Raw genomic sequence first — 16,032 nt, 5'->3', positions numbered from 1 at the left:
GTGTGATACAAAATGGAATCCATAAATACTGGAACATAAGCACTTTACATCTCCACTTTCCTGTTTTTCATTTTCAGTGAGTAACTTTCCTTTTAGCCAGTTATATACATTTAATTTTTGTCTCCAAAAGTTCTACCTAAGAGTTTCTGACCTCAACAATTATACTAATATCAGTAGATAGTAAAGAAGTTGCACCTGGCTAGGTGTTGCCAACTAAGGGAGCGTAAGCAATCTAGGAGAGTACTAGAGTAAGTTTTCTAAAAATGAAAAAAAATGAGGAAACTTTCTGGGTTAAACAGAACCACTCTTGGGGATTTTTGTGCTCTTGATGAAATTTTGCTTCTGTGGGTCAGTTTTTATTCTTTGGTTGTTTTTGATCCCTGTGAAATTAATCACTGATTTGCTATCTGGATAAAGGCTGAAAAAACACTCTATAATAGACTATGGGAATTTATTATTTCTAGAAGAAATTCAGCTAAAAACTTGAGAGAATTTTCAAAGTTTTGTATTAATGAGAAAGATTGTATTCTAACAGAAGATGGAAGTCATGTTATGAGAGAATGTACCTGGAGACAAGGGTTTTTCTCAGTGGCTCAGTAGTAAAGTATCTGCCTGCCAAGCGGAAGACACAGATTTGATCCCTGGGTCAGAAAGATCCTCCCTGGAGAAGGAAATGGCAACTCACTCCAGTATTCTTGCCTGGGAAATCCCATGGACAGAGGAGCCTGGCAAGCTATAGTGCATGGGATTGCAAAGAGTTGGGCACAACTTAGCAACAAACAACAAGATCAGAGTACTGAAAAGTTGGGGCTCCCACAGAGAACCTTGCCCATGGATATAGTCCAAACAAGTGCCTGCAAGCTAGGCTACTGAAATCCCTGGGGGTAGGAGAAGGCTTTCCAAAAGATTTGTGGTCATGGATAGTTTATGGTAAACCAGTTCCAGATATTCAACTTTTATACTTTCATAAGTAATTTCAACTTTCATAGGTACGTTTTTCTAGAGATGACCTGCTTGAGAATCCTCCTTTTGTTGGAGGAGTGACTAGATTTTCCTTTCTCAATTCTTTTTCCATGATTGCCCTCATCCTCATTTATAAAAGACACACTTCTCATCCACCCCTAATGGTAATGAGCTATATTACTCTACAGCGTCCAAAAAAAAAAAAAAAAGATCACCTGCAAATAGCAACATTTTTTTTTTTTTTTTGAGAAAAGGAATGACTGTAAAAATTAGGTGACAAATATTTTTGTGAGGACACAGTATCTTTTTCTCAATAAAATTTAAGAAGGACCTAGCCAAGTGGTGAGCAGAGAGATTGTTTAAAACTAATTTTTGCTAGTAGATTAAAATGTGATTTTTGTCATATAAGTCAAAAATATTTTTAAAAATTCAAGTGCTAATCACATACAAAATTCCTCATTTCAATTCAGTTCTTTTCTTGAAAAAACTTTCTCAATGGTTACAAAAGTGAAATACTACAGAAAACTTAATGCTGAATCCTATCTTATTTGAGCAATAAATAACATCCAAAAAAAATGAAACTATTAAGAAAGCATTTACTTTTTTTCATGTTTCAAGAGATGTTTTTATTTATTTATTTTTTTACTTTACAATATTATATTGGTTTTGCCATACATCAATATGCATCTGCCACAGATGTACACGTGTTCCCCATCCTGAACCCCCCTCCCACCTCCCTCCCCATACCATCCCTCTGGGTCATCCCAGTGCACCAGCCCCAAGCTTCCTGTATCCTGCATCAAACCTGGAGTGGCGATTCATTTCTTATATGATATTATACATGTTTTAATGCCATTCTCCCAAATCATCCCCCTCTCCCTCTCCCACTTTTTTATAATAATGTAGTTAAGGGGGTTTTCTGGTAAATTTTTATTGTAGTTAGTAATTATTGAAGTGTGTAATTTATTTCATGATCAATTTTGTGCTAAAAATAATTATGATCCAACTCAGAATAAATTTTATAAAGTAATAAAAATTTAAAACATTTAATCACAATTTATATCATATATACATATTTGTAGAGAAGTATGAAACAGCAATTAATAAAAAGATTTTCAGATATAAACACATATTAAGTGAAATTCTTTGGAGGAAATAACATTGAAATTTATGCTCAGTGAGAAAAATGAACAATATAAAATTTCTGACTCTTACAGAATTTATTCATGTATTCTTAGAGTGGGTTATGGTCAACAACCACTTTGTTGGTTGATTAGATTTCACTAGATAAATTTGTGATATAACAATTTTATTTTAAAATGTCCATCTTTGCAATTCATGGGGAATTATATCCATTGCAATTATTTAACCATAGGAAACAAAACTCAATTATCAATTTAAAAATATGAGCAACTGCCCTTTTTCCAAAAATCTTTGAGAGTGAACACACACAAACTGTAAATCTTGCCTATACCTGCCCATAAGGGAAAAGCTGCTGAAAATCCATTCAGAAGGCAAACATTTCCTTTTAAAGCATCAACAGTCTTGATTATAGGTTAAGTATAATAATATCTCTTTGCTGAAGATAATAATATTGTAAATCTGGTATATTTTTTCCCTAGTTGAACTCTCTTCTCTTTTCCTCAAGTTCATGTCTAACTTAGGCTTTATGCTTAACTTGAATTTCTTCCTATGTCAGTGCGCTACTTGGAACTTGGGACACTGACTCTAGCTTTTATACCATGACCCTTCTTGCATCTTCCAGGTGGAGACGGCATGCTGTACTGTGATGTAGGCTTGCCTTCAAGACTCTTGATAACTTCTCACCTTCCTTTTAAAAGCTGGTGTGTTCTCTGGCCTATGTTCAAGTTAAATTGTTCTGCCCACCATTGTTCTGGCTTCAGTCACAATCCTGACCCCATTGAGATATCTGATTTTATAACTGCTAAAAATACTTGGACCTGGGGTTACAAAAAGTAGCTGACAGTAGCTGTAGATTGATGAGAAAGATACTGCATTATAAATTTGTCTTTGCTTTACAATCCACTTTATATAAATATCCTTGAAACTAGCATTCCATATTAAGTTACTCTGCTTGGGGAAGAGTCTGTTCTGTCCTCTTTTAAAAGGGAAGACTTGCAAGAGTTAACAGGAATGTCTAGGTTTTTCTGGCCAGTTAGTGTAGATGAGCTCAAATTTATATCGATTACCTGATAATCAAACCTGTGTATCCCAACCCAAGAGATTAGAAGCAACTGAGTCCCTTTTGGTTTTTTTCTCTCTCTAACATCTCTTTTATTTGCACTTTTTATTTTTTATAATTTTAATTAAAGGATAGTTCCTCTACAATATTGTGTTGGTTTCTGCCAAACATCAATATGAATCAGTCATGGAAGTATAGTTAATCTACAATGTTATGCTCATTTCTGCTGTATACTAAATAGACTCAGTTATTTTGCTGTTGTGCAGTCACTAAGTCCTGTCAGACTCTTTGCAATCCCGAGGACTGAAGCATGCTAGGCTTCCCTGTCCTTCACTATCACCCGGAGTTTGTGCAAATTCATGTCCATTATCAGCGATGCTATTCACCCATCTCATCCTCTGTTGCTGCTCCTTTCCCAATTTGTTCCATGTCCAGTTCTGTTACTTCTTGACCTGCATACAGGTTGCTCAGGAGACAGGTAAGGTGGTTTGGTATTCCCATCTCTTTAAGAATTTTCCACAGTTTTTGGTGATCCACAGATTGATAGACTTTAGCGCAGTCAAAGAAGCAAAAGTAGATACTTTTCTGGAGTCCCTTTGCTTTCTCCATGATCCAGAAAATGTTGGCAATTTGATCTCTGGTTCCTCTGCCTCTTCGAAACCCAACTTGAACATTTGAAGTTCTCAGTTCATGAACTATTGAAGCCTAGCTTGAAGGATTTTGAACATAACCTTGCTAGTATGTTAAATGAGTGTAATTATACAGAGTTACCCCAAGTCCAAGGTCAGGGGCCGTGGCAGGGAGGAGATACCCCACGCCCCTAAGCCCAAGGCCAGGGGCGATGGGCGGGAGGAGCTACCCCACGCTCCTAAGCCCGAGGCCAAAGGCGGCGGCGGGGAGGAGCACCACACGACCGAGGCCAGGGGTGGTGGCCTGGAGGACAAACCCCGCATCCAAGGAGCTGTGGCTGTGTGGGCGCAGAAGGGCCTAGAGGAGCTATCACACGTTAAAGGTCAGGAAGGGTGGCGGTGAGGAGATACTCCTCATCCAAGGTAAGGAGCAATGGCTGCACTTTGCTGGAGCAGCCGTGAAGAGATACCCCACGCCCAAGGTAAGAGAAACCCAAGTAAGACGGTAGGTGTTGCAAGAGGGCATCAGAGGGCAAACACACTGAAACCATACTCACAGAAAACTAGTCAATCTAATCACACTAGGACCACAGCCTTGTCTAACTCAATGAAACTAAGCCATGCTCATGGGGCAACCCAAGACGGGCAGGTCATGGTGGAGAGATTTGACAGAATGTGGTTCACTGGAGAAGGGAATGGCAAACCACTTCAGTATTCTTGCCTTGAGAACCCCATGAACAGTATGAAAAGGCAAAATGATAGGATACTGAAAGAGAAACTCCCCAGGTCAGTAGGTGCCCAATATGCTACTGGAGATCAGTGGAGAAATAACTCCAGAAAGAATGAAGGGATGGAGCCAAAGCAAAAACAATACCCAGCTGTGGATGTGACTGGTAGAAGCAAGGTCCAATGCTGTAAAGAGCAATATTGCATAGGAACCTGGAATGTCAGGTCCGTGAATCAAGGCAAATTGGAAGTGGTCAAACAAGAGATGGCAAGAGTGAATGTCAATATTCTAGGAATCAGCTAACTCAAATGGACTAGAATGGGTGAATTTAACTCAGATGACCATTATATCTACTACTGCAGGCAGGAATCCCTCAGAAGAAATGGAGTGGCCATCATGGTCAACAAAAGAGTCTGAAATGCAGTACTTGGATGCACTCTCAAAAACGACAGAATGATCTCTGTTCCTTTCCAAGGCAAACCATTCAATATCACAGTAATCCAAGTCTATGCCCCAACCAATAACACTGAAGAAGCTGAAGTTGAACGGTTCTATGAAGACCTGCAAGACCTTTTAGAACTAACACCCAAAAAAGATGTCCTTTTCATTATAGGGGACTGGAATGCAAAAGTAGGAAGTCAAGAAACACCTGGAGTAACAGGCAAATTTGGCCTTGGAATACAGAATGAAGCAGGGAAAAGACTAAGAGAGTTTTGCCAAGAAAATGCACTGGTCATAGCAAACACCCTCTTCCAACAACACAAGAGAAGACTCTATACATGGACATCACCAGATGGTCAACACCGAAATCAGATTGATTATATTCTTTGCAGCCAAAGATGGAGAAGCTCTATACAGTCAGCAAAAACAAGACCAGGAGCTGACTGTGGCTCAGACCATGAACTCCTTATTGCCAAATTCAGACTTAAATTGAAGAAAGTAGGGAAAACCACTAGACCATTCAGGTATGACCTAAATCAAATCCCTTATGATTATACAGTGGAAGTGAGAAATAGATTTAAGGGCCTAGATCTGATAGATAGAGTGCCTGATGAACTATGGAATGAGGTTCGTGACATTGTACAGGAGACAGGGATCAAGACCATTCCCATAGAAAAGAAATGCAAAAAAGCAAAATGGCTGTCTGGGGAGGCCTTACAAATAGCCGTGAAAAGAAGAGAAGCAAAAAGCAAAGGGGAAAAGGAAAGATATAAACATCTAAATGCAGAGTTCCAAAGAATAGCAAGAAGAGATAAGAAAGCCTTCTTCAGCGACCAATGCAAAGAAATAGAGGAAAACAACAGAATGGGAAAGACTAGGGATCTCGTCAAGAAAATCAGAGATACCAAAGGAAAATTTCATGCAAAGACGAGCTCGATAAAGGACAGAAATGGTATGGACCTAACAGAAGCAGAAGATATTAAGAAGAGATGGCAAGAATACACAGAAGAACTGTACAAAAAAGATCTTCACGACCCAGATAATCATGATGGTGTGATCACTGACCTAGAGCCAGACATCCTGGAATGTGAAATCAAGTAGGCCTTAGAAAGCATCACTACGAACAAAGATAGTGGAGGTGATGAAATTCCAGTAGAGCTATTCCAAATCCTGAAAGATGATGCTGTGAAAGTGCTGCACTCAATATGCCAGCAAATTTGGAAAACTCAGCAGTGGCCACAGGACTGGAAAAGGTCAGTTTTCATTCCAATCCCAAAGAAAGGCAATGCCAAAGAATGCTCAAACTACCGCACAATTGCACTCATCTCACACGCTAGTAACGGAATGCTCAAAATTCTCCAAGCCAGGCTTCAGCAATACATGAACTGTGAAATTCCTGATGTTCAAGCTGGTTTTAGAAAAGGCAGAGGAACTAGAGATCAAATTGCCAACATCCGCTGGATCATGGAAAAAGCAAGAGAGTTCCAGAAAAACATCTATTTCTGCTTTATTGACTATGCCAAAGCCTTTGACTGTGTGGATCACAATAAACTGTGGAAAATTCTGAAAGAGATGGGAATACCAGATCTGCCTCTTGAGAAATTTGTATGCAGGTCAGGAAGCAACAGTTAGAACTGGACATGGAACAAGAGACTGGTTCCAAATAGGAAAAGGAGTTCGTCAAGGCTGTATATTATCACCCTGTTTATTTAACTTCTATGCAGAGTACATCATGAGAAACGCTGGACTGGAAGAAGCACAAGCTGGAATCAAGATTGCCAGGAGAAATATCAATAACCTCAGATATGCAGATGACACCACCCTTATGGCAGAAAGTAAAGAGGAACTCAAAAGCCTCTTGATGAAAGTGAAAGAGGAGAGTGAAAAAGTTGGCTTAAAGCTCAACATTCAGAAAACGAAGGTCATGGCATCCGGTCCCACCACTTCATGGGAAATAGATGGGGAAACGGTGGAAACAGTGTCAGACTTTATTTTTCTGGGCTCCAAAATCACTGCAGATGGTGACTGCAGCCATGAAATGAAAAGACGCTTACTCCTTGGAAGGAAAGTTATGACCAACCTAGATAGCATATTCAAAAGCAGAGACATTACTTTGCCAACAAAGGTCCATCTAGTCAAGGCTATGGTTTTTCCTGTGTTCCTGTATGGATGTGAGAGTTGGACTGTGAAGAAGGCTGAGCATCAAAGAATTGATGCTTTTGAACTGTGGTGTTTGGGGAGACTCTTGAGAGTCCCTTGGACTCCAAGGAGATCCAACCAGTCCATTCTGAAGGAGATCAGCCCTGGGATTTCTTTGGAAGGAATGATGCTAAAGCTGAATCTCCAGTACTTTGGCCACCTCATGCGAAGAGTTGACTCATTGGAAAAGACTCTGATGCTGGGAGGGATTGGGGGCAAGAGGAGAAGGGGACGACAGAGGATGCAATGGCTGGATGGCATCACTGACTCAATGGCGGTGAGTCTGAGTGAACTCCAGGAGTTGGTGATGGACAGGGAGGCCTGGCGTGCTGCGATTCATGGTGTCGCAAAGAGTCGGACATGATTGAGCAACTGATCTGATCTGATCTGATCTGATACAGTAGTTTGAACATTCTCTAGTATTGACTTTTCTTGGGATTAGAATGAAAAGTGACCTTTTCCAGTCCTGTGGCCACTGCTGAGTTTTCCAAATTTGCTGACATATTGAATGCGTTATCTTTTAGGATTTTAAGTAGCTCAGATGGAATTCAGTCATTTCCACTAGCTTTGTTCACAGTGATGCATCCTGAGGGCCACTTGACTTCACAATCCAGGATATCCAGCTCTAGGTGACTGATTACATCATTATGACCTTAATGACCTGGTTATCCAGGATAACTTGGATATCCAGTTTATCCAGGTCATAATGATGTAATGATCTGGTTATCCAGGTCATTAAGACCCTTCTTGTATAGTTCTTCTCCATGTATTCTTGCCACCACTTCTTAATCTTTTCTGCTTGTTTGTTCCTTACCATTTCTATCATTTATTGTGCCCATCCTTGCATGAAATGTTCCCTTGATATCTCTAATTTTATTTAAGAGATTTCTACTCTTTCCCATTCTGTTGTTTTCCTCTATTTCTTTGTAGTTTTCATTGAAGAAGGCCTTCTTATCTCTCCTTGCTATTCTTTGGAAACCTGCATTCAGTTGAGTATAACTTTCCTTTCTCCCTTGCCTTTCACTCTTCTTTCCTTAGCTATTTATAAATCTTCCTCAAACAACCACTTTGCCTTCTTGCATTTCTTTTTCTTTGGGATGGTTTTGGTCACCACCTCCTGTACAATGTTATGAAACTTCATCCATAGTTCTTCAGGTATTCTGTCTACCAGATCCAATTCCTTGAATCTATTAGTCACCTTTACTTTATAAGCATAAGGAATTTTATTTAGATCTTACCTGAATAGCCAAGGAGATCAGTCCTGGGTGTTCTTTGGAAGGAATGATGCTAAAGCTGAAACTCCAGTACTTTGGCCACCTGATGCGAAGAGTTGACTCATTGGAAAAGACCCTGCTGCTGGGAGGGATTGAGGGCAGGAGGAAAAGGGGACGACAGAGGATGAGATGGCTGGATGGCATCACTGACTCGATGGACATGAGCTTGAGTGAACTCCAGGAGATGGTGATGGACAGGGAGGTCTGGCATGCTGCAATTAATGGGGTCACAAAAAGTCGGACATGACTGAGCGACTGAACTGAACTGACTGACTGAATGGCCAAGTGGTTTTCCCTATTTTCTTCATTTTCAGCCTGAATTTTGCAGTAAGGAACTATATATAATCAGCTCCAGGTCTTGTTTTTGCTGACTGCATAGAGCTTCTCCATCTTTGGCTTCAGAGAACATAATCAATCTGATTTCAGTATTGACCATCTAGTGATCTCCACGTGTAGAGTCATGTCTTGGGTTGTTAGAAAAGAGTGTTTGCTATAACCAGCATGTTCTCTTGACAAAACTCTATTAGCCTTTCACCTACTTCATTTTGTACTCTAAAGTCAAATTTGCCTATTATCTAGGTATCTCTTGACTTCATACATTTGCATTCCAATCTTTTTGAGTTAGTTCTAGAAAGTGCTGTACATAGAACCAGTCAACTTCAACGTCTTTGGCACCAGTGGTAGGTACATAGACTTGGATTACTGTGATGCTGAATGATTTGCCTTGAAAATGAACCTATATCATTCTGTCATTTTTGAGACTGCTCCCAAGTACTGCATTTCAGACTCTTTTGTTGACTATGAGGGCTACTCCATTTCTTCTAAGGGATTTTTGCCCACAGTAGTAGATATAATGGTCATCTGAATTAAATTTGTCCATTTCTGTCCATTTTAGTTCATTGATTCCTAAGATGTCAACGTTCAGTCTTGCCATCTCCTGCTTGACCATGTTCAATTTACCTTGATGCATGGACCTGACATTCCAGGTTCCTGCACAATATTGTTCTTTATAACATCAGACCTTACTTTCACCACTGGTCACATCCACAACTGAGTGTCATTTTCACTTTGGTCCAGCCACTTCATTCTTTCTGGAGCTATTCATAATTGCCTTCTGCTCTGCCCCAGTACCATATTGGACACCTTCTGACCTGTGGGGCTCATCTTTTGGTGTCATATCTTTTTGCCTTTTAATACTGTTAATGGGGTTCTCCAGGCAAGAATACTGGGGTTGTTTTCTATTTCTTACTCCAGTGGACACCTTTTGTCAGAATTCCTCACCATGACCCATCCATCTTGGGTGGCCCTGCATAACATGGCTCATTGAGTTATGCAAGCCCCTTTGCCACAACAAGGCTGTAATCTATGAAGGACTGAATTGAAGTATAGTTGATTTACAATGTCTTTGTTTCTGCCATACAGTAAAAAGACTTAGTTATACGTGTGTGTGTGTGTGTGTGTGTATGTATGGGCTTCTGTGGTGGCTCAGATGGTATAGAATCTGCCTACAATGTGGGAGACCTGGGTTCAATCCCTGGGTTGGGAAGATCCCTGGAGAAGGGAATGGCTACCCACTTCAGCATTCTGGCCTGAAGAATTCCATGGACAAAGGAGCCTGGCAGGCTATAGTCCATATGGTCACAAAAAGTCAGAGTTGACAGAGCAAATTTCACTTAACACTTAACTTATATATATATATATATATATATATATATATATATATATATATATATATATACACATACATATATATATATATCTCAGAGAAGGCAATGGCACCCCACTCCAGTACTCTTGCCTGGGGAATCTGGTGGATGGAGGAGCCTGGTAGGCTGCGGTCCATGGGGTCACTAAGAGTCAGACACAATTGAGCATCTTCACTTTCACTTTTCACTTTCCTGCATTGGAGAAGGAAATGGCAACCCGCTCCACTGTTCTTGCCTGGAGAATCCCAGGGACGGGGGAGCCTGCTGGGCTGCCATCTATGGAGTCGCACAGAGTCGGACATGACTGAAGCAACTTAGCAGTAGCCGCATATATATATATATACATATATATATACACACACACATACATTCTTTTTAGATTCTTTTCTATTATGGTTTATCTCAGGATATTAAATCTAGTTCCCTGTGCTATACAATTGGGCCTTGTTTTTATCCATTTTGTATGTAATAGTTTGTAATAGTTTTGTAACCTCAAACCTCTAGTCCATCCCTCCCCCACCCCCAACACGGTCTCTCTAACATCTCTTGGAGAGTGCTCCAACCAAGGATGTTGGAGCCTTGCTTTTGTTACGTATCACACCATGTTTTGCATCCAGTATTGAGTCATTTTCTTCTCAGATATCTTTCAGAGCTCCCTTGGCTGCTGGCACAGGACAGGCATAGGCAGCAGATGGGTAAAACGATCAATGCTTCTCTCCCAGTGTCTTCCCCTTTAGCATCTTTTCCAATCAATAGTTATAACCAAAAAAAGAGTAAAAAAAATACCTATAATACTTACAGCTCAAATTGTTATAGAAGGTACCTCATTATAATCAAATATGAGTAGGTACAAGCCTGCTGTGTGGTTGGACAGTATCATCTCAATGGAGACAACGTCTCTGATGAACAGCACTCCTAGTTAGTCAAGATATCTAAGAGGAAGCAAGCAACTTCTCAACTGCTGAACTTCTCAGTGTAAAGCATGAAATTTTGAGCCAGCTTGAATTGACATCAAGGTTTTTCCCTGTCCCTTCTCTTTCTTAGCTGACTAATCCTGGATAAGTTATTTAACATCTCTCTGCCTCAGTTTCGTTATCTGTAAAGTGGCGATAATAAAATCATCTATTCTCACAGGCTTATTGTGAGAGTTTATGAAGAAGATGAAGGGTTTAGTCCAATACATAACAAGTAATAACACTGTACTATTGGTTTTTACTTATAGTATAAGTGGCACCATGAATGCCGCAAACAGCCAAGATTGATTAATAATTAAGAGACTCCCAAGGATAGGAGGAGCAATAAATGTGGAACTGAAAAGCCCAGAAGACATACTCTATGTTCTCTAGCGAGGTACTTGGAGATCTTTGGAATGGCTCTGCACACGTACTTGGCTACATTTGTTTTTATAATTTCTGTCTCATGGGATTCAACACAGCAGGAGAGGTTGCTATGGAAACTATACACTTGACAATTCTTATTGATTCCAAATAGTTTCCATAAAACTTGCATACTTCTTTATTAGATGTCAGTTGTCATCCTATCCTTCTATCAACATGCTTTTCAGTGCAGCTCAGTTCCCATCTGCAGTGTGGCTAAGGCTTTGAGGGAAGGGAAGGCACAGCAGGCTAATCAGGTTCCCCGTTATATCAGTCAAGCAATTCTTTCTGTCTACGTGATTGGCAGCTGACACACGTTGGCAGCAATCTGGCACTTCAAGCAGAAGAATGAAGCAGAGAGTATCATGAAAAGGGCCTTTCAGTTCTAGTAGTGCTGGGCCTTCTTTCTCCTTTCTCTGGCAACCAAGAGTACCTTCAGATGACAAAAGAGGCATTCTTCTAAAGCTTTCAGGATTTGAGTACATGTTTACATCTGCACTGTTTCTGTGAACTGTGGAAGTAATTAAAATGCATGGTGTGCCAATACATGATTGCAAGGAAGTTTCCATTACTTGGTGCCTGGACAATGTCCATAGTTTCCACCGAGCATTTATTTGCTTTAGAAATTTTGGTTTAGTGAAATACAGCAAAAAATATTCAGAAGACATAGATTAAAAAGATGTGGATAAAGGTACTTTTTTTTTTAAATTTGGTGGTCAGAGTCCAAGGATTACAAGTAAACAAAGAATTCCAGAACTAATGAACTAACTTTTCTATTAATTCTAGTATTTTCTACACTCTGATAATTACATAGTGAGTATATAATGTAAGTCATTGTGTCTTTATAAGATTTTGTATTAATTCTGAGTTATGTGGTTTATTTTGAAAAAAGAGTAAAAAGATAAGCCTATCACATGGAAAGGATGTTAGAATATTGAGCCAAAAAATGAGAAAATACATAAATGATTTAGTAGTAGTTCTTCAATAATCAGGGATAATCAAGCACACTAAGAAAAGGAAAAATTGTTATTGTTTCATTTTGTTTTGACTTGGCTTGAAGAAGATAATCCTTCATATATATTAATGTGATAAGCAATGGTATCTCTTAGTGTTATTGATGTAAAAATAATACTAACTGCAAGCAAAGTGGCAGGTGATGTAATATTCCTGACAAGTTTAGTGGAATAACTGCATCCAGAAGATACATGGTCTGGCAAAATGCAGTATATTAAGTAAGTTTAGGACTATTAACATTAGAATACATCAAACTTATTAGGAAGCTTGAGTGTTGAAGCATTCTAAGAAAAAATTTAGAGTGCAAAACCTTTTATTTTTGGACACTGTTATACTAAGAGGGCTTCCCTGGTGGCTCAGATGGTAAAGAATCTGCCTACAATGCAGTAGTCCCAGGTTTGATCCCTAGGTTGGGAGGATCCCCTGGAGAAGGAAATGGCTACCCACTCCAGTATTCTTGCCTGAAGATTCCATGGATAGAGGACCCTCATGGGCTACATACAGTCCATGGGGTCATAAAGAGTCAGACACAGCTGAGTAACTCTCATTGACTCATACTGAGAACTAATGATTTCAGCTGGTAAAGCTTGAAATCAGTTCCATGGAAAGTCACTGAGGAGTCAGTACGTCCAAGGATAAAAGCAGTAAGGTTTATGTGTCCACAAAGAGCAAAGTACTGTAGATCGCATGTCCGGTATGTTTTCAGCATTTCATGTCGTTGTAGGAAAACAAATCAGCAGCTGAGCATGACTCAGCCAACAGACATCCACTGTGTGTCCACAGGGAGCATGGTGTTAATCTGAGGAACACACAACAAAACCTCTGCTCCTAGAAATAAAAGGTAGGTTTTCCTTGCTTAACAGACACCACATGACACACATATTTGTAAATATCTGGAGTGAAAACAATCATATTACAACAGAACATACAGTAGGATCCATTTGTGAATACAGAAACTGTATAGATGATACAACAAAATATCAACTTAGAGTGTGTCTGGGTGATGAACGTGTTGGTGATCTTTTTTTCTTGTTTCTTCATGTCTCTTGAGTATTCAATAATAAACATGTTCTTGTGTAATTTTAAGGACTTTTTTTAAATTTTTTTAATTTTATTTTATTTTTAAACTTTACATAATTGTATTAGTTTTGCCAAATATCAAAATGAATCCACCACAGGTATACATGTGTTCCCCATCCTGAACCCTCCTCTCTCCTCCCTCCCCATACCATCCCTCTGGGTCGTCCCAGTACACTAGCCCCAAGCATCCAGTATCGTGCATCGAACCTGGACTGGCAACTCGTTTCATACATGATATTTTACATGTTTCAATGCCATTCTCCCAAATCTTCCCACCCTCTCCCTCTCCCACAGGGTCCATAAGACTGTTCTTAAGGACATTTTTTTAGAAAAGAAAAACAACTAAGTTGTTCTACAAACCTAGAAGTGAGGAACTGAGGACCTTGGACTATGATAAAATGCCAGTATAACTGCTGGTCTAGAAGGCTGAAGACAGTGAGATTAAATTTGGAGCCAACACATCTGTGTTTAAATATCTAACAGTCTCATTATTTGTCATGCCAGTCTGCAAAAAGACAGAACTTCTGTTTCCCTTCTTATTTTACTTAATACTGAAAATAGTACTCACACAATAGACATTTTGATGAAAACATTGTCACTAGATGAAGCAAAACAGTAGATTATTAGAAATGTGGTTTTTGTCAGTGACGTGGAGCTATGAATTTAAATAAAACAAATCTTGATGAATAGCCCAAGTGTCATCTGCCGAATATGAAGAAATGGCTTTCAGAATTTTTAATAAGGAAAATATCATGATTTCATTCATTCATTAAGCAAATATTTATTAAGCAGCAATGTAACCCACTCTTGGTGCTGGAGATAAAACAGGGAACAAGACAGACATAGTTCCAGTCCCATGAAGCATTCATTCCAGTTCTAGAGATGAACAAGGAGCAGAAAGAATGCAAATATGTAATTATAGGTGGAGGTTCTATAAATGGGAAGTGTTAGTCACTCAGTTGTGTCCAACTCTTTGCAACCCCATGGATTGTAGCCTGCCAGGCTCCTCTGCCCATGGAAGTCTCCAAGCAAGAATACTGGAGTGGGTAGCCATTTCCTTTTCCACAGTATCTTCCCAACCCAGGGATCCAGGTTTCCCACATTGCAGGTGGATTCTTTACCATCTGAGCTACCAGAGGAGCCCCATAAATGGGAAGTGAAAAAAAGTAAAAGTGAAAGTTGCTCAGTTGTGTCTGACTCTATGTGACCGCATGGGGAGTTTTTCAGGCCAGAATACTGGAGTGGGTAGCCTTTCACTTTTCCGGGAATCTTCCCAACCCAGGGATCGAACTCAGGTCTCCCACATTGCAAGCGGATTCTTTACCAGCTGAGCCACAAGGGAAGCCCAAGAATACTGGAGTGAGTAGCCTATCCCTTCCCCAGGGGATCTTCCCAACCCAGGAATCAAACCAGGGTTTCCTGCATTGCAGGAAGATTCTTTACCAACTAAGCTATCAGGGAAGCCCATAAATGGGAAGGACAGGATGCTATTCTAATATTCATCAGGGGGAACCTATCCTACACAGAGACACAGAGCTATCAATAAAGACACTCCTGAGAGACATTTAATCTGAGTCCTAACAATGAGTAGGAATTGAAAGCAGTGATGGAAATGATAAAGAAGGAAATTTAGAAAGAGGGAATACTAAGTGTAAGACATCTGGGGCATTAAGAAGGTTAAGAAAACAAAAGAAGGAAAATGAAGTTGTAGTGGTAAAGGGAGGATAACGGCTTATTAGATTGTGTTAATAACTTCAGATGTGAGCTTAAGGGCATTGGAAAGCTCTCTGGTTAGCAAATGAAGGCAACTCAATTTTTGTTCAAATAGTAACTACATTACAGTTATTTTATGTCTTGATCAGCACTGGAACCAAGAATTCCAGAAGTTTTAGAAATTATGATTTCTAATAAATAGGGAAAAATCAATACAGGATTATGATATGAGTCTAAAATACATGGTATATCTTCTGCTAAGTTCCTATGTCCAAAATACAGACTCATTGCTTTTATTGGGTTGGCCAATACATTTGCTTGAATTTTTCCATAAGCTGTAACAGAAGAACGCAAACGAACTTTTTGGCAAATCCAATTTTACATTTGTCTATTTTGGAGCCTTCACTGTTTCTTGCTGGGCAAAAATCCAGGATGTCTTGCTGGAAGTTTTTTATACCCCTCAATTTATCCAAGAATACCAGGAGCTTAACTCAGCCCAAAATGTACCAGTCCGGCTTCCAAAATACCAAATGGATAGGAGCTGGAAACTGGTCTGCTCATTTACAACATATGGTAATACTGTTGAAGAAGGATCCTGCAGAGATGAGCAGACCATGCTGTCCACTCAGCCCTGAAGCATGCTCTTGATTATTCAGGTCCTAACCCAGGCTTAAGGGCACCCATGCTGCCTGCCAGTGCAGTTATTA

Source organism: Bos taurus, chromosome 5, assembly GCF_002263795.3.
Source record: "Bos taurus isolate L1 Dominette 01449 registration number 42190680 breed Hereford chromosome 5, ARS-UCD2.0, whole genome shotgun sequence".
Lineage (NCBI taxonomy): Eukaryota > Metazoa > Chordata > Mammalia > Artiodactyla > Bovidae > Bos > Bos taurus.
Note: the sequence above shows the minus strand (reverse complement) of the source record.